This window comes from Sylvia atricapilla, chromosome 3, assembly GCF_009819655.1.
Source record: "Sylvia atricapilla isolate bSylAtr1 chromosome 3, bSylAtr1.pri, whole genome shotgun sequence".
In the NCBI taxonomy this organism is placed as follows: domain Eukaryota; kingdom Metazoa; phylum Chordata; class Aves; order Passeriformes; family Sylviidae; genus Sylvia; species Sylvia atricapilla.
In genome coordinates this window covers 75,063,288-75,083,209 of record NC_089142.1, presented here as the reverse complement: position 1 = coordinate 75,083,209, position 19,922 = coordinate 75,063,288, and the positions used below count along the sequence as shown (strand labels likewise).

The 19,922-nt window shown below is 36.7% G+C and overlaps 1 protein-coding gene across 1 annotated transcript in view; it reads right to left on the bottom strand.

The window, feature by feature from the left end:
* Positions 1 to 19,922, bottom strand: part of PDE10A (phosphodiesterase 10A) — a 174,204-nt gene that overhangs the window by 78,779 nt on the left and 75,503 nt on the right. The window lies entirely within an intron of this gene.

Below are 19,922 nucleotides of genomic sequence, written 5' to 3'. Positions count from 1 at the left end.
CAGTCTCTAAGAGATCTGAAAGGGAAAAAGGCTGTTACATTGGCTTTTCTTTAAATTTATATATAAAATATATACTATATTAGAGAATAAATAAGAATGAAATTGCTCCAGAAATAATACACACAGAAATGCAAGTCTTATTCTCTGAGGTGATGTTCTTATGAAATAAACAAAAGGGCAGCCAAACGCATCTAACACATAGGTCAGTGCTTTTAAATGCTGTGCCACAATGGCTTATTTGATACCTGGACTGCTTTATTTGCTCTTCTCTTCACTATTCTGAATTATTAGCCTACACTGAATTCACCCTGGAATCACTGATTTGTAATTGATTGCCTTACTTTCTATTGTTTGTCTTCCAGCCATAGCAATGTCTCGACTTCATAAACTGGTGTCTGTTAGGATTCTAATTAACTTGAATAAGATGCAAATTCCTGTCACCTTCAAAATGTGCCAAAATGGATTTACTATAAAAAGAGATAGCTAACAAACTGAAAATTCAGCTTTCACTCGAAATTAATATATACCAGTTCCCATATGTGCAGATTTATTCAAATGCACACCACCTTCTCTCTGCAACTTTTATTAGTACAATCTGTGTTAATGTTTAACTCCTTTAAGCACCCTGTCCTCTCTATGCATATTTTATTCAGTTTAAAACGTCATTCTTGGAAAGTCCTTGCTTTGATATCTACATGGAAATTGACTCATCAAGGGACGTGTACAATTTCAAAGCATGAATCTTTCTCCAGAGTTCAAAGAATTACATGGCACTTTTTCTTTTGAGAGATCCATTACCTCAGGAGAACACAGATCAGTTGGAGTCCAGAGGAGGACCACAAAGTTGAGTGGTAGGATAGTGGAGTTGAGTGGAGGGATAGAGCATAATTTGTCATAACCTTTCCTTATACCTTTTGTATAAGGAAAGGTTAAGAGAATTGGCATCATTTTCACCCTGGAAAAAAGACTTTGGAGTTACATAATCACAGCCTTCCAGTACTGGAAGGGAGCCTACAAGAAAGATGGAGAGAGACTTGGAGCACGGGGTGACAGGACAAGGGGGAATGGACTTGAAATCAGAGTTAGTTTAGATCTAACATTATAAAGAAATTCTTTACTGAGAAGGTAAGGTGGCACTGGAACAAGTTACCTAGGTAAGTTGAGGGTGTGCCATCCCTGGAAGTATTCGAGGCCAGGCTGGGTGGAGATCTGAGCAACCTGATCTAGTGAAAGGTGTCCCTGTTCACAGCAGGAAGCTTGGAACTAGATGATCTTTCAGGTTCCTTTCAACCCAAACCATTCTGTGATTTTATTACCTAAACCATATCAAATTTTGTCAATGTTTGTCTATTACTTAATCAGATCCAATTGATGCAATCTCAGATCAGAATATTTGAAACTGTCTCTTCCTGAAGAGATTAAACTATCTAAAAAGGACTGGAAAGGTGCAGGTCCACACCAGCGGAAACAAATTCGAGCCTAAACTGCCACTTCTGTGCTCTCCCCACTGCCTTGGGGCAGTTTACCACTGCAGCAGTGAGCTGTAGATATAATCTACAATTACATAAGCAAAATGACCAGTGCATGGGAGAGGCTGGATATACACACCCAGGGATGGAAGCTGAGGGCAGCCAGTGCAGCTTAAATCAACCACAGAGCTACTTCCTGGGAACAAGGTTATAGCTGGAGCAAACACCACTTGAGCAGACAGGATTCATTGGCATCTCAGTTTCCTAATGACTGGGCTATTCAAAGCTAGTTGGTGCCAACTAAAGGAGTCTGAAATTCTGAAGACGTTCAAGGAGGTACTGAAAGTTCTCTTTGTCAAGGTGATTGCTACTTATTTTTTTTAACATGACAAATTCATTCATATGTAATAGCTTAATATTTAATAAAACAAAATGCAATTTTGGCTTCCTTCAGGCTGGAGACATGGACACATCCTCTTTAGTAAAATGTAGCAGTTGCCGAGATGTCTAGATTTAATGGGTTCTTCCATTCAAAGAACATGATAATCACATCAACATTCATTTCTATTTATTACTGTCCTTTAGCACAGGACTACAATGACTAAGAAGCTTTAATACATTTTAGGTACCTCTACCATTTAGTTAGAGCATGCAGAGAAAGATTTATGTAAGAATTCACACTATTCTCTTCAAATCTTGAAATACTTCTTAACAATCAAGACAAACACTGCTAAGTTGTACCTCTGAGTATACTCTTTATTTTGGTCCATCCTGCCACTAAATGATTTAGGATTGATTATTTAGATGATAATATTTTAGGAACAGAGGAAGGGCATTAAGATTGAAAATTTATCTTCAGTCTCCTAGTTTTGAATTATTTAGCCAAATCTCAAGTAGAAAACGAGCATGGAGAGAAACTTGCTTTGACAGCACAACGACAAATTCCCTTGTTCTAAAAGATGCCTGTGATTCCAGTCACTGATTTACACTGTACTATTGCCTTTAATACTTTATTTTTCCATTACAATTCCAGATATACTGGAGGAATCCAAACCTACTCCCTAATTTACTTTTGTTTGCGTGCCGACCGTAGTACAGCAATGAAATTGGATAAGGTGTGCCTACAATATCAATGACAGTACAAAAATGTGTTCAGTTCCAAGAAAAACCCATTGCTAGAGATTGCAGTTTTTTCAAAGACACTTAAAGGGAAAAAAAAAAAAAAAGGCATCTGTTACGTTTCAGTTCTGTCTTGGGAGAAATATGACCTACATGGCTAGAGAAAATTTATTCCTGCGAATAACTAATACAAAAGATTACCATAAAATAAAAAGCTATGGCTCAATGCTGTAAATGGGTGGATGCACCCAACTGTGCAGCACAAAATAGAAAATAATGGCTGGCTTTCCAATGGAAAGGCTTGGCAGTCAGCTATGAGGTGCAGACTGGGTTCTGTCCCCAAACACATTCACTTTGGCAACATACTGGGAGGTAGTTCAGAGTGCAAAAATAAGGGAAAATAGTCTTTTAATTTAGTCTATCAGTTGACCAATGCTAGTCCTAATCATATTGTACATAATTTGATCCACAGAAAGCACAGTGAAATAAATATTCAGAAAGAATTTTTTAAAGATGGAATCCTGTGTTCCCCTATTTAACAACACTTTGTAATTATGAAAACAAACAAAAATCCTTATTAAGCACTTAAATAGTTCTCATTTGAAATATTATCAGTCACTAAACTTATTCCTTTTTCCATACATTATTTAGCAAGTGTCCTTTAATTTGATGCATAAAAGGATTTCCTACAAACATAAAGCAAGCATATTACTGCATGCATTCCTTCAGAAACCCACTCCAGCATGCTGGTTTAAGTTGACAGCTAACAATAATATAAACAGGACTTATTATTTAAACTGCAACTTCTTATATCCTGAAAATATGGTTTCCTTTAAGCCCAAAGAAACCCAGTCTCTGTAGCATCCTATTTAATAGGAACAAATACCAGCAAGAAAAGGAAATAGAACAAATACTACACGTTTGTTTGCATCTACGGGGTGCTAACTAGTTGAAAAGGGTGGGTGTCTCACCCTGCCATCTCCAACAGATTATACAATCCACTCCTTCTTTTCCTAGCCTACATGCATCTACTCCTGCATTTTCTTTTTCTTATCTGTCCTATGCTTCCTCAAAGGGCTCTTGTTTCAGTACCTAAGAGAAAGAAAGAAACGAGTTGGTAAAGCCACTACATATTCCTATCTTTACTGGGAATGTAGCCAAGGATGTTTACAAAAAGCATGAGTGGGATAAGCAGGTAAGCTGTTTTCTAAGCTTCTCTACTGACAGAGCAGCTCAGTTTTTCACATTTTATGCCACAATATCTTTGAAACACTAATCTTCAGAGCAGTAATTTTCTAGTAAAAGCTGAAACTAGTAGTGAAAAATTAGTAGGATTCTGAATTTGTGTGAGGACTCAATAAGATGAGGATTTATAATCAGGTTTGGAGGGTTCTTTGGATATGAGTTCAGCATGAAAGGCAGGAGCAAATACTTGGGTGTTGTTGTTTTTTAACCTATTCTTTGCATACAGTAACTGTTTAGACAGTCACTGAGACTTCATCCTTAGATGTGTTTTAGGAGCGAAACCAGAGCTTTGCATCACCAACTCAAAGAAAGGCACTACTGCTCAGTATGTATTTTCTTGCAGCATTTCAACCGGTCATAAGAAATCCAGATATCTTTTCTATGAAAAAATACACTCTGCTTTTGCACTAATCCAGGCCTTTCTATTAGAATTAACAAAATGAACTGGACCTTTGTGGGCTTTTTTCCATGTGTATATACATGCCAGTATCTGGAACCCAACATATACTTTGTGCAACCACTTAAAGGGAAGTTTGAAAAGATTAAATATAGCAAATGAAATGCATTTAACTAAATACAAATCTCTTGCAACTAAAATAAGGCACTTCCAAAGCAAAGGTCAGACTGAGATAACAGGATTGCAGAACAGAAGTTCAATACTTTCACTAGATTCCTAATCTGTTTCCTTGAGGAAACAGAAGAGTTACCAAGGCAGTTTGCACTGATTCCTCTTCTAGGCTTGGATCCTGGACATTTTTTAAAAACATTTTCAAAAGCCAAGGTGATATCAGACGCAAATGTCTGAAAAGGACATCCTGGTAAAAATGAAAAAATGCCTGTTCTTCTTTTACTTTATTCTCCTTATTAAAATGTGTGAGCTTGTCACGTACCACAGCAAAGGTTTTCACTAACTGTTTGGAGATGTACAAATGAAGCCTCAAGGATATGAAAACAGTCAGGCTCAGTCAGGTCTTATTAAATATTTTTTTCTAAGAGGTAAAAGTGGAGTGAGACCTCACCAAAGTTTTATGAAATGAAGTCAGAAAGTTCCTGGCTGCCTGTCTCTGAGACAAATCTCACCTAACTACTGTACGAAATATGCTTCTCTTTCCGCATTCTTTAAGAAAATCCACCTTCAGAAAGAGTAGTGAAAGATAACCAACCATACCTCAGGGATTTGGACATACATTACAGAGAGAGAACCTTGAGACCAAAATAAATCATTCCATCACTGTAACATTTATAAAGGAATGGAAGACCTTGGAGTGAAAACCTAGTAAAGTTGTCTCTCCTAAAAATCCTAGAATTAAGAAATATTTCAATATATATATTTAAAATTATAAGCCTAGGGAGGTAGAGAAAATTAAATAACATCAGGCTTCATTCTGCCTATTTATCAATAGGAAACTAAGGGACAAATACTAACAAGATGATGCTGAGCTAAGCAGCTGCTAATTTCAATTCCTGATGATCTACATAAAGACAATCACTGAGAAAAAGCCAATAATTTCTTAACAGTCTACAGAAGAGAGAGCTCTTAAAGAACTCAACTAATTAATGGTGGAGTTGAGAAAACTTAGAGAGAAAATATAGTATTATTTGAAATAAGCCTTTACTTTAAGATGCATCATAAAAGAAAAATAAGTATCATAATTTAATGTCCAAGATTTTATGCACATTTATTAAGAATGAAGAAAATCTAAATCTAATATTCTCTCCCTTTAACTAGATTTACAAGAAGAAAAAAGAAAAAAATAAGCTGAATGTCCAAGATGACATTTACTTCTGAGGATTCTCTGTATATAGCTTTTCTCCTTTCATTGTTTCTATTAAAAGCATTATTTTGGCACTACTAACAATCAGAAACCCAACCAACTAATTTTTTTATGCTGCCCCCAGAAATATTGCTAGATTCTAACAGCACTTCTATTTTCCTAGAAGTCCTCCAGAAGCATCTCTCTCCATTTACCTGGTGGACAGCTACATAAACTAAAAAATTATGAATTCCAAATGATAACAAGTCAGCCACATTTGTGAACAAAAACTGCATTGCCACACTGCAAAGAGAACATTCAAATCACCTATACCATCCAGAAAAACAGCTTCATTTTGATGAGTTTCTTCAAAGTGTGTTTAAAACAATCTTCTTTATGTACCTTTGCAAAAGGGCCAATCTTGACAATGGTTAAGACTTAAATCTGATTGTGTAAAAATATAGAGTTGTAGTATTTATTCCAGAATTTGAGCCTTTCCAATTGTTGGGGGTTAGGTTTGTCCCTTTTTCACTCTAAAGAATTTTTTCCCCATAAGTTACCAAGGAGATCAAGTGTTACTTAATACTTAAACAAAGAGGTGGCCGAAACCTGGTTGAGGAAATTTTTTTCATTAGTTGTTAGGGAGAGGGTAACAGCCTTCTCTAATTAGAAGCCAGCTGTTAAAAACCAGCTGGAGCAGTGTCACTTATCAGATGGGGCAGCTTTAATGGTCCATTAACAGAAGATATTCCCATGGGGGTAGTGCAATAATGACCATCGTTTATCTCTGGTCATTATTGCACTACCCCCATGGGAATATCTTCTGTTAATGGACCATTAAAGCTCACCAATGACACGACACATTACATCATACTATTGTAAGATGCACTACCCAGGGAGGAGGAGCCAAACACCTAGATAAAAAGGAGTGAAAAGTGTTACCAGACATCCAGCGTTCCCCCTCAACTCATCTCTGGCCTCTTGGCTCCAAAGGATCATCACTGCTTCCAACAGGACCACATCTGCCACTCTGAGAGGGCTTATTTTTTTGACTGTTTCCAACACCCTGACCAACAGAGAGTCAGGTTGTATTTCTGACTCTTTCAGAGATATTTTTCGGATTTATTGTTTGTTTGCTTGCTTACTTATTTTTTCTGTATTACAACATTTTGTGTTTTTAATATCCCTAGTAAAGAACTGCTATACCTATTTCCAAATCTTTGCCTGACAGCCTTTTAATCGCAAATTTATAAAAAGGGAGGAGGGGAGCTCCCATTCCAAAAGAAATGCCAATCTTTCCTGGTAGATATCTGTCTATCTAAACCTAGACACCAATCTCCAGTCATAAAGACCTATTTGTGAAGTACGAAACTGCCAACATGGGCCAGTAGTTAATTCATCAGTGCTTAGATCTAAAAATGGTCACTAAAAGATGCTGGATTGAACCATGTCAAACACTATTGCTGAAATTTCTTATGTTTTTGTGACTCTACAATATTGTTCCTTGACACCTATTGTGAATTTTCAAAAGCCAAAATTGTTTCTATACTTACTCAAACTGTTGACTCAAAGTCTGATAACTGTTATTGATCAGTGCAACAAAGAGTTTTAGAGGAAGAAAAAATACCCCTCAGAACATGAGAAAATACTTGTAAATACCCTTTCCCTATATTATATAGTGCCATTTTCTCTGTAGCTGGACATATATCTATATATTCACTGTACTTGGTGTAGACAGTTGGCTGCTACAATAGGTACCTCAAACACTTAAGTGTGTCAGAGATTAATGATCACTGTTCACGCCTCAGAAGTAAATTTCTTTTAACACAATCATATTGGTAGATGGGGAGATGACAGTTATTTCCTCCAAAAATTGTTTTGACCAGAGAACAGTTCGAAAACACAACCTGGTAATAGTACACATTTGTAAAAACACTTACCTGCAAAATGAAAATTTTGTTTAGGAAAAGTAACAGACAATAGGAAGAACTCAAATTATTCTTTGAGCACATTCATGACTGACCATGAAATATATGATGGCAAACCCTCAGGTGTCACAATGACACAGCTTTCTAGGTAATACAATGCAAAAAGAGCACATTCTGGTAATTTAAAACTTCATTTGAAATAACCTCCTCTCCTAGAAGGCCATTCACTGTGTGGGTCATAACTGATTTGAAAAGAAGGCTCACAGTGTAGTTTCTAGCTGAAAAAGTTGTTTTAAATTTAAGTCTCCCCAAGTGTTCACTGTAAATTCAAAATCACTGCCCAGCAAACTCTTGAACTGAATTAGTATAAATACAAGTCTGTTGCTACTTCCCCACCCCAGTGACCAAAACCTGATGTAAGTTACACCCAATTACGATAAACCCTTCAAAAACTCACAGACATTCCTCCTCCCACACCTATTATTGAACCATGTCTTATTAATTTCCTAATCTTTGTTGCTCATCAACACCATCATAATTTCTCTTTTTCCCTTTCACTCCCCATACTTAATGACAAATTAAATGAAACCAGCACTTTAGGATGAGGATCAAGCACCCCATAAGAGCTCCCTTCTGCTACCTGAACAAACAATAAAACACACAAAACATTCTACCTTTGCATTAAAAAAGAAATGCGAGAAAGTCTCTTAATCACTGTTACTCAGCAATTTCAACTACAGAAACCTTTTTTTCTGTAACCAAAGATCATCACTTATGGGTACCTCTGCATACTGCAGGTTGGAAGAAAGAATAAAATATTTTAGCTCAGTACTGCAAGAAACATAAGTATGAATAAGGTGCTGTCTCCAAAGAGTTTCAAAGATGCCTTGTTGTTGTAACTGAAGAGACCTCTTGCAGCTTATCTAAGAACATCCACAAACAGTGAGTTATAGTATAAACACCTAGTTTCCTTTCCAACATATTCAAATGAGTTATTAGGACAATCTGACTCACAATTCTTACAACGGGTGGTACAGAAATCCCAGAGAGGCAAGAGAAGCATAACGACAGAGAATAACGACCGTATTCTGCTAAACTAAAAGTCCGTCTACTCAAGGTTTGTAGTCTATAACAATGGCTAATAACAGCTCATTTAGAAAGGAAATAGAAAAAGAATATGAAGAATTTACACTGTATGAAAAGAAAACACAGACTACAGATGTACAGAGCATACTTACTCCAGTATGTCCTCAGAGCAATCAGATGCTTATGAATTTTCTCAGCTGGAGGCTGCATCAGGATCATAGTATGTAACAGCTCTTGATGAAATATTTCTTCTTTGGAATGTGTCTAATCACTTTTTGAACCCATTTACATTTTTAACATCTCAAATATATTATGCTAATGGGTTTATAATTTAGGCATGGGTTGTGTGAAAAAGGACATCCTGTTGTTTCAAATCTGTAGTCAATTTGTTTCGCAGGGTGCCCTTTATTCTTCTGTTATGGGAAAGGTAAATCTGTCAACTGTCTCCATCGTGACAGTCATATTAAAAAACTTCTGAGATAACTTCTGCTACAGTTCAGGTCTTGCAGAATAAAGAATCCCTCTCTGTTTGGTAGCAGCATCACAAAAGTCATCACAGTGTACAGATAATAAAGAAGAAATGCTTTATACGGAGTTAATAATACTATAAGAATTTGGGATCTTTTTTCTAGCTGAATTGAACTAGATGTGCTATCCAGTGAAAGAAATTCAGACCTTGCTAACTTCCCTCCACAATAACAACAAACCACCTACAAAAGAACACAAAATCTATGGACAGTAACTGAGCATCCTCAAATGCCATATAATCAGTTAAGTAGATGTAAACGTCTTCATGGAATTTATAAAAAACAGAAACAATAATTCTTTAGAGAAGAAATTATTCTTTAACTTAATTAGGCAATCAATTCTTTCTTAGCCCTTCTGTCCTTATGCTTAAACAAGACAGACTTAAATCAAGAAAAATTTATACTTATCATTGGCTCAACATCAACACTGGTTTTACAACCCATTATAATTTTGTCCTGGGTTGTAGTATAGGATGTATTCTATCACCATCTTCATGAACTGATGAATCCAATTGTTGGAGCAGTGTCTTCCCAGGTCCCCCTCCCTCTGGAGGGCCTTCAGTTAATGGCCCATCAATGCCTTGCCCATGACTCACAGATAGCTCCTGGACGGAGTTATCTCTCTTGAATGGGCCATCAAGGACCCACTGCATGACTCATCATCCCATTGTGAGATGCTCCGCCCAGGGGGAGGAGCCAAGCATTCTCACCTGGATATAAACTGGGATTTGGGACAGTACAGGCAGCCCTTACCCACTGGATTCCCAGGGGATCAGAGCTACCAGACCTTTCTACAGGATCACTGCTTCAGGAAGACCACCTCAGCTAGACTGCTTTCATCACCCTGCTCAGGTTCTATTCTGACTCTGTCAGTGGCCTTTTTGTATCATTGCATTTATTTTATTTTACCTTTTTGCCCTTTTCTTCTCATTAAATTGTATTTCTGACTTGGAGCCTCTCACTCATTTTACTTTCAAGCCACTACAAATTCCCTGCCAGACCTCCTTACACCTGAGCTTTAAGTGTTTCACAGGGAAAAAAAAAAAAATCCATTCCTCTCAGACCTAGACAAAATCACCACACATATTCTCCTCCTCTTCCATAATTGACTGTCAGGCATTTTGCTCAAATTGTCTAAAGAATTAAAATAATTAAACACAATTAAACTCAGAGTACTGTCATCCAGTGGCTTTATTTGCCATTGATAAAGTCAGGTGAAGTGGTTCCTCCAACCTCACATGCTGCTAGTCAAATATTGTCCCACCCTGCTGTGCTGATGGAAATGTCAGCTTGTCACCTATATTGTAGCAACAAAGAGATCTATGTAAAAAAAAAAAAAAAAAAAACCAAAACTAAACCTTCCTTTCTTGCTTGTTTTTCAGACTTCTAGAAATACAGATTAGAGACATCTACACTTCTGGTGAACTTTGCTCTTCTATGTATTCTGATGAGGTGGTATTACCTGTATAGAATATCTGAACTGCAAATTAACTTCAAATTTCCAAAGTGACCTAATGATGCTTTTGGTTGCATCTGGCTAAGCTTTTTGGTTGTATCCGGCCAAGCTCTCTATCTGGTCCCAACTTCTAACAGCGAAATTTCCACCATATTCCTAGCATCCCTCCTTGAGCTGCAATAGTTAAATCAGTCTGGGCCTAAATCAATAGAGGAATTAGGGCTGTAGACCAGGCTTGAATACCACCAGTACCTGATTAACTTTGCACCCACAGCATGGCTTGGATCTTGCCAGTTTGCACTCCCCCAAAACAATATTTAGGATCAGATGAGAGGACTAACACTTGCCCAGGACTACTCCAGATGGATGCAACATCATATTTGTGTGTGAAGAAAAAGCAGTTTAGCCTCGTAAATGTGACATGCCATGCAACTAGGCTTCAAAGATCAACCTCACCTTACTTTTATCTGGCACTTAATGAGATTCTTTACAGTTTCTATGCATCTGGGTCTAATTTTCAGTACAACTGAAGTTTTACTATCCTAGTATTTGTCCATTTTTTCAGAGAGCTTATGAAAATAAAAATTTCTCTCAGAAGACTGAAGTCTGCTGTAATGAAAATTGTCTAGTAATTCAACAGTTTACTTCTAGGTTCTTACAACTCAATAATCTTCAGGAGGACTTTTTCTCCAATACCCGGAATTTCTGTCCAATATTTGTATCTTTAAAGGTCATTTAAAAGGGTTCACCTAAAATTTGTGGGTTTGTTTGTTATTGGATTTCTTATGGTCTGAAATGTGAGTACAAATTTTGAACCAAATAACTTCTATCTATATGCTTAATAACACCTTCAAAGTATTTGAATAATATTTGTGACACAAACAAAACTCTACATCAGAGGCAGAGGAAACAGTGTTCATTTATGTGAAATACATGTATTCCTCCTTTCACATATTTAAACAAGTATAATCTCCTGAAGGACCAATTAGGGAATGTATAGAAGTAAATCAATGAAAATGAAATCATGCTTGGCCTTCCTCTTGCTGAATGATATGGGAATATAATTTAACTTTCATTCATAAAACATGCAAAGAAAACCCCAAACAAACAAAAACCCCGAAAACAAAACAAAAGCAGTTTATTATAGCCCACTTGAAAGGTATTTCACAGGATTTATTTAATTGCCAGAATAAAGAGTATGAAGAAGTAATTTTTGGACAAAGAACTTGATCTACCAGTGACCACTAGGACAAATAAAGGGAGTATCTATGACTCACCATGAAAAGTACACACTTGTAAATTAGCTGCACTAAATCTCATCTGATAAATAAACACAGGACAACCAGCCTAGAATTCCATCTAATCATAGACATTTTAAAGGATAAAGTAACTGAATCACCATCATGATTAGCTACCTCACTACAGAATCACTTTTGATACTGTAAAATTTTTTTGCCTTCATTAAGCTCATACTATGTCTGTGATTCACTGTTCTGTGTACACAGTCTGCTTTCAAAGCCTTAAGACAACAGAGCAGTTTCAGAAGTAAAATTTCTGCTGAAAATCTTCACTGATAGCCAATATGAGGTTAAGACAAACATCATTAATGGCTTCTGCCCACAGAAACTGAAAAATTATTCCTTTAGAGCATGGCATTAACATTTATATCCAACTAGACATTTCCACAGTAAAAGATGAATTTTCATTCATCCTCAGGGCTTCCTGTACTTCCCGTGATACAAAAGAGATGGCAGAATTTGTATACACATATATATGGATAAGGCATTGAGAACTTTGCTGAACTGAGTTTTCACTACTTGCATATAGAACATTCATGAATATATATCCTTTCTTTATGCACATGTGATGTAACAGACTATCACACTGTATGACTGCATACTTCCCTTTGCTCAAAGATGCAAGTCTCATTTAATGGACAGAACAAGCAATGCTAACATATATAGTTATCTTACATTTTGTCTTTATCCTTATTGGTCAATCTTTGATTACAGGGCTTGTCTAGCCAACATTAATTAAATTAATACTTCTGTACTTGTATTTGAAAGTCCCATAAAAGTTAATGACTATTCCCTTGTTATTTCTTTCTTTCTCAGCTTACAGACCATGGGAACATTCCTACTCCATTTCAATGCAGGTAAAACTGGTTAGCTGACATTGACATAAATAATCATTATTAAAAAGTGTTGGCTTTGTGGATATATAGTCTCCACACACATCAGCAGAATGGATCTTCTCCACCAACTAGTGAGATTTTTTTCTTTTGTTTATTCTAAAAACAAAGATCCATGTACAGGAGAGAAACAATCTGAAAACAAAGAACAGCAGGGCCAGACAACATCCAGGAGAACTGTCTCACACAGGAGGAAAATGGTTTTGTGTTGCAGCAGCCCTCTCATGAGAGCTTGGTAGAAATCAGCTGAGACAGACTTCTTGTTTATCAAAGCATGAAAAGGGTCCTGGTTTATTCCTTTTAAAATTCAGTTATCCTGACTCCAACAATTCACTGACTCTGGCTGCAGCAAGCTCCTATTGTAGGTTTCCCTTGCAGCCTCTGACTGCTGGTTATTTCCTGCTAAACCACAACTCCAGGTATCAGTTTGCAGACTCTGACTGCAGGCTTTTACCCAGCTAGACTGTTACTGCAGGTTCCAAAAACAGGCTCTCACTGCAGACCCAGACTGACCTTATGGCAGTGATTCTCTCTCCTGTTTTGCCCATCCTTCCAGATCATTCCTTCAGTATCTCCTTCCTCAGGATCATTCCTCTTCCCCCAGGTCTTCCTAGCATCTCCTTCCAGATCCTCTCTCTGACCAGCCAACCCACCCTTTTTATCACACTTATTTCTATTAGTCACAGCTGCACCCCATTTAAGGACAAGGCTGTTTCTCTTCTTCGGTAATTAGCACAACTGTGACTTTGCAGGGGTGAGGTTCCCTGTAATCCCTTCTTCTACACTTACATTTTTGTATTGCATATAATGTTATATAACCCATTATTGAAATAGTATCTCTCTTATACTGCCCACTCTTCAGCAAGATACTGATCATCTAAAAATGTTCAAAATGTCAACTGAAGAGAAATAGTAAGAAAAGTGCAAAACTCATTTCTCAGTATGATAGTAAAAGAAGCTCCATGTCCTAGTTTACCAAAAAGATTAAAAAATGACAAAAAATCAACATGTGGTTATTTTCTAATATAACTAGCAATACTAAGCAAAAAATGATTCTGTGAAGCCAGGCTTTATAAGTAAGGAGAAACAATATTATTGCATAGACAGAAAAAAACATAAACACTCCTAATTCAAGCTTAACAAAGACACAACAAACATTAGTATAAGTACATGTTGAGAATAATTGCTCTAGATAAAATGTGATTAACATAATTAGTTCAAGAAGGGACTCAGACCAAGCAGTGACGTCTACTTCCTAAGACCAAACATATTGTTATTAAAGGATTACCCTCTGCAAATCTCTGACCATCTAAACAATTCTAAATATGCAGAACTGTAGAAAAACAGAAAAATTACCTCCTTCACCTGACCCACTCAAAAAAACCCCAAAAAACAATCAAACTCTCAGACTGTTCAGCAAATTAGAAGAAAAAAATGTACCGTGCCATTTTTAGCACTGTTTGGAGTTTGCTAGTGATAGCCATTCAAATAACAAAGAATAAAATTAGCAACTGCTTCAACATTGAGATGCACACTGAACACAAGACTCCATCATCGCTCAAGACTTCCTCAGTGTTATCCACTCTGTCCTGGTTTGGAGTAAATTAGGGAAGAACCTCCAAAAGGAGTCCCCTAAACCAAACCTCCACCACCCCTTCCCCCCCCCAGCCCTGGGTTTGGGAAGGAAAATACCTCGGAGGAAAGTGGAAAAACCGGTTTATTGACAAAAATACACTCCTCAACACTGAATAGTGGGAAAAGATGGGTTACTGTGAGGAGGGTGCTGACGAGTCTCTGTCTGGCCCGGGACTTCTCCAACTTGTCAGGTCAGGTCCGGAGACAGTTCAAACCTTTGGGCGGGGTGGGGGGGGTGGGGGGGATGTGAAGAAGGAAGGAGGGAAAAAAAAAAAACCAAACAGAAGCAGCGGGGGGAAGAAAAATGGCAGCGGGGGCAGCCGGAGAGCAAAGCAAAGCGAAGCGAAGCGAAGCAGGCAAAAGCAGCTGAGCTAGCAAAAGCCAGAGCCAAAACAAGAAAAAAAAAAAAAAAAAGAAAGAAAGAACTGCAGGCTCCTGCCCAAGAGGGCGGGATTCAGCTGCGAGACATAACAATATATCCGAAATATGGGATGGATATATGGGATAGGAGGCAGCTCAACCCAGAACACACCCACAGGCCACTGCTCAGTATTTCTGTACTATCAATACATTAAAAAAATCCTGTTCTATCTAACTTAAATAACCTTTCCATTAACCTTTTCTGTCCAAAAAAACCAGACTGACAACACAATAGAGAGAACATTTTTATTAACCCCTTATCAATATTTTCACAACCTAAATGAGCCCACTTATAAGCTGACTCTCCTGATTAATTAAGAGAAAACAATTTTAAAAACAACAACAAAAAAACCTCAACAAAAAAAAAAAAAAAAAAAAAAAACAACAACAACAACAACAAAAAAACCCAAATTTAAAAAAAAAATTAAAAAAAAGAAAAAAAAAAAGAACTGATCACACAGGAAAGAAACCATTTCACCTCAGACAGCTACACGGAGTCTTTCAGGAAATGGTGCAGCAATAAAATAATTTTTAAAAGCAATGGCACAGCACAAAAGTCTCCCCAGATACCTGCTCCATAATTCTTCTGTACCTCTGACATGTGTATTCCATTTTCATTATCTGGACTAAAACAACATTCCTATGTAGAGCTCCACCACAGAACTGGGAAGCACCTTCACCTGTCTGCCTCTGAAATACTAATACTAACAAACTTCCTGGACACATGAAAAATGGCAAACTGCAAACTATGGCATTTAAAAGTCTATAAATGAGTTTTATCTCCATTGAAGGGAGGACTGTACTAAATACACAGAGAAATAGGTTTTACATAGGCAAGCCCCCAGATATTATTGCAAGTTTTCTGATAAAAACATTCACAATAGAGACAAATTTTGTCAGTCTGGATATTATCCCAGGAAAGTAGCACCTGTCAGTATTATAAGTCACCTTGGTTCAGACCAACAAGACCACCTAGACCAACATTTTGTACCTAACTGGCCATTAGCAAATGCTGAATGAAGAACAAGAACACAGCAAGCAATTATTCCAGTCGGAATTGAGAAATGAAGCCTTTTTGTCTAATTTTGAGAAAAATTATAATAAAAAAAATCCAGGAAAGGCATCAAAATACGTAAATAGCGGGGTTTGGTAATAAAAAGCATTAAGAGCTCCTACTCTGGTGTCAATGGTGCAAAGTCCTGCACTGCCCAAATAATTCCCACAATTATGCTTGCTTTTTGGCAAGTATTTTATGCCTGCTTGGATGTCACAAACATAAGCACAGCAGGGTTACATCAGAATAAAACAGCATGTCTGCAGCATCAATGAATTATTAAGACACCCTAATTATAAATCAAGGAGGTTGTTAACATGCTGCCATATCAGTTCCTCTTGCCTAGGCTGGGGAGAAGTCAGAATTACAACAAGCTGCAGAGCATCACAGCAGTGACAGCCTCCAGCTTCCAAGTATTCTTCATCCACAGTTCTACAGCTCCTACCCTGCACTACAGGTATCTCTGCTCAGTGGGTGCAAAAAAAGCACAGTCCTCAAAAACTAACAAATCAAGAACAGGCTCCATTTTTTTCTTTATAATTCTGGCAGCAAGATGATCCCTCTTTAGCATACACATACTGACACATCTCCTCACACGATATCTTTTTATATACACTATCCCTGGTCATGGAAACGCACGTTAGCCATCCTTTCACCTATTCAATTAACCTTATGGAAAGTGCAAATAACATGCCTCTATACACCATCTTTTAAAAGCAGGAATAAGTAACAGAATTAAAAGAGTAAATAATGGAATAACTATGATCTAATGTAGAAATATATACTTAGGTTTTTATTGTTACGGAATACCAGACTTGCTCCCTAAATAGAGCCACACATCTTAAAAACTCATTATTTTGTCTCGTATAGGACAGTAGGCAACTTCAAAGGCCATCATGCTGATACCTCAAAACCTGAAAATCCAGAAATCACTTTTGTACAGAACTTTTATTATTCATGTGTCAATGATGCAGCCTAGTACAGTTCAAACATTACAGCAACGTCATACTAATGTTATATTAACTTATATTAATATTAATTATATTAAAATTTCTATTTACTCTTTTTTTTAACAGGTCAATTTTGAAATATCATGTTCCTAGAAATGCAGTAAGTCAACTCTACTTAAAAGATTATACACTTCTGAGTATAATCAGTGTCATATCATGTACTGAATGTATTATTTTCCACTTAATTTTTTAAAAATTGTATTTATTAATTACTTAACAACATTTGTATTAACAATGGCAAAGCACCTTAAGTTCCCACTACACATAGCTTTACTTGTTTTTGGCAAACATTGCTGGAAAAAAATAATGTATGGAGCTGTTAATGTCTCCAGATTCGGCAGTAATTAAGCACATGGTCATGCACTGCGATGAGCATGAGGGCCACGGGAAGTGATGAGTTTCTTAAGTGATATAGGCAGCTTTCCATGTAGAAATTCCGCGCCAGTACAGTTTGTCCTTTCTTTTTATTATAAGAGGTAATTAAAAAGATTAGGAAAGACATCTATGAAATTCAGTATCAACAGTGTAGGAGATGCACATCTGGCTTATAATCAATGTGCTCAGCCTCTTATTATTGTGGCAGTGAAGCTTCAAATAATATAATAAAGGTTGGAATTTATAAATATTTTTCTGAGAAATTTGTTGTGAGATGAGGATCTATCCAGCAGCAGTGTCTAAAGCTTTCCTAATATTATGGCTCTGGCTACAGTCATCTGCCACTTGATACGAAATGATTTGAAAGAGGACAATGGAAGGAGTCTCATGAGTTCTGTGAGTATTTTATCTAGGCATCTGGAAAAGAAAAGATCTTCTGGCAGATAACTTTGCCATGATCTGGATAGGAAAAGTTTAAACCTCAAGTGTTTTTGTATTACAAATAGAGTTGTTTGGAAATTCTGCGTGCAACAATACAAGGCCTGGGTGTGTTCTGAGCATGTAATTTATCTGTAGATAAAAGTCAGAGTTCAAAAAGTTGCAGTGAATACCCAAATATCAGCATAAGCAACATCAATTTCCAGTGCTACCTTTGTAGATTTTCTCCAGTATAACAGGAAAAGGGAGGAAGAAAAAAAAAAAAAAAAAAAAAAAAAGTCTTAGAAACCCAGGCAGATCACCATCACCATCAACCTGTCATGAGCAAATTTCAATCTAATATTTACCATGACAGATACAAGATCTATCACACTGAGGACTCAACTCATCATATTTTGGGATATAGTTATACCTTAAAGACTGCAATATTTAGTGATTTCCTCTCTTTTTAATAATTTAGGTTAAAAAAACCAAAAAACCAAACAATCCACAGTAAATAATTTAGTGAATCTCAGTCACAGATAAAGTTTGGTTCATTTAAGTCCAAATCAGACATTTCAGTTCACGCTAATGAAATTCAGATAAACTACCCTGGCTGCAGGCCCATTGACTTCTGGCTGAAGAATACACACAGCTGGATGTCTCTAAATCAGGCAGGACATAATTTCTGCATATAGGTTAATGACTGTTCTGCGTCACCAATGTGTAAGAGTACAGACACTGAGCCAGGGACCTCAAAACAGCCTTTTGCCTGCCTGGCAACTTCCTCATAAAAACAAAGCCTACTTTTCTGGCTGTATCACATTACATGATGTGAGCATTTGTAAAGTCGACTAGACTGAAGCAAAAGGGATAGAGGAAAAATTATACCCCTACTAATGTAGAGTGACTTAGGCTACAGTCACTTTAAGCCACCACAGATCCATGCTGACACCAAAAGAATCAGTTCCATCCTCTCCCCCTCATTTATCTCCGCCACCATAACTCAGGTCGTAGAATTTGTACATACATAATATGAGCTAAGTAAATCATCTAGCAATTTTCTTTCCTGAAAATATTGCTTTCTGAAAGATTAGGATATGTTGTTATCAGAAATATTTTATATGACTATAGACTTTATCTTTCTACAAGAAAATCGCAGACACAGCTCACCAGTATTCATTTCATTCTATAAACAAAAGGCATTCAAATTAATCTTTTTTACTTGGCAAGCGCAGTTTTAAATCTGATTCTGCTTATTTTTATCTAAAATCCAGCACTAAAGAAGCCACATCTGCATGACTGCCTTCAGTGTAATAACTACAGTCACCTTGAAGATCACTGCTAGCAAAAGGGAGGTAACAGGGAAGACAGAAAGACCTGTAGGATGACAACCTGCGTAAACTGTAGGATGATAACAGACATGAAGCTAAATGTTAATGGTAGTATAACTATTGCCTGTCATTTTTAATACAAGTGTGGGGAAAATTAGCCATAATGTAGAATTTTTAAAGTGTACAAAAAACCAGACAAATCCCACCTGTAGTACCTGTTCTCATTAAAATTTCACTAGGATAATGGGCAGCAGTCACTTTGCTTTAGCAGTTTCTACAACAAGTTTTATGAACACTTCCACAAAAATTTATTTTTTGTTTACAGACTCACACTCAAAAATTGGAAACTTTGAGCAACAGTTAATAAATTCCACTTAGCAAAATATTATTTTGAAGCTAAAAATTCTACGAAGTATGTATTTGGTTTTAGCATAAAGATCCTTGAGCCAGACTATAAACTGTGTTTCAAACACACAATGATTTCTTACAGCAATTTCTATCACCTTAGACAAAATCATTAGTTTCAAACGAGCATAGCTCATAAAAACAAGAAGTATGAATTTCTGTTAACACAAAAAGTATTTTTCATCATCTGTTTACAAAAAGCATTGTCACAACCTATTCCCTTGAGTCATAACAAGTTTTTCTGATTCCTCTTGTGGATTATAACAATAGGCCTCCTGCAGTGCTGAAGTTTGCAAACTACAATGAAAGCAGTAAACAGTTTATTCCTATATACTTCTATTCTGCTGCTAGGTAATGTCTTTGAACCAACAAAAATTTGTTGTCACCTTAGGATGATACGCAGTCATTACCACCAAAAATCTGATTCAATATAGCCTTTTCCATCCCATGTCCATCATCCTTTTTTTTTTTTTTTTTTGTAGAAAACACTATCCTCT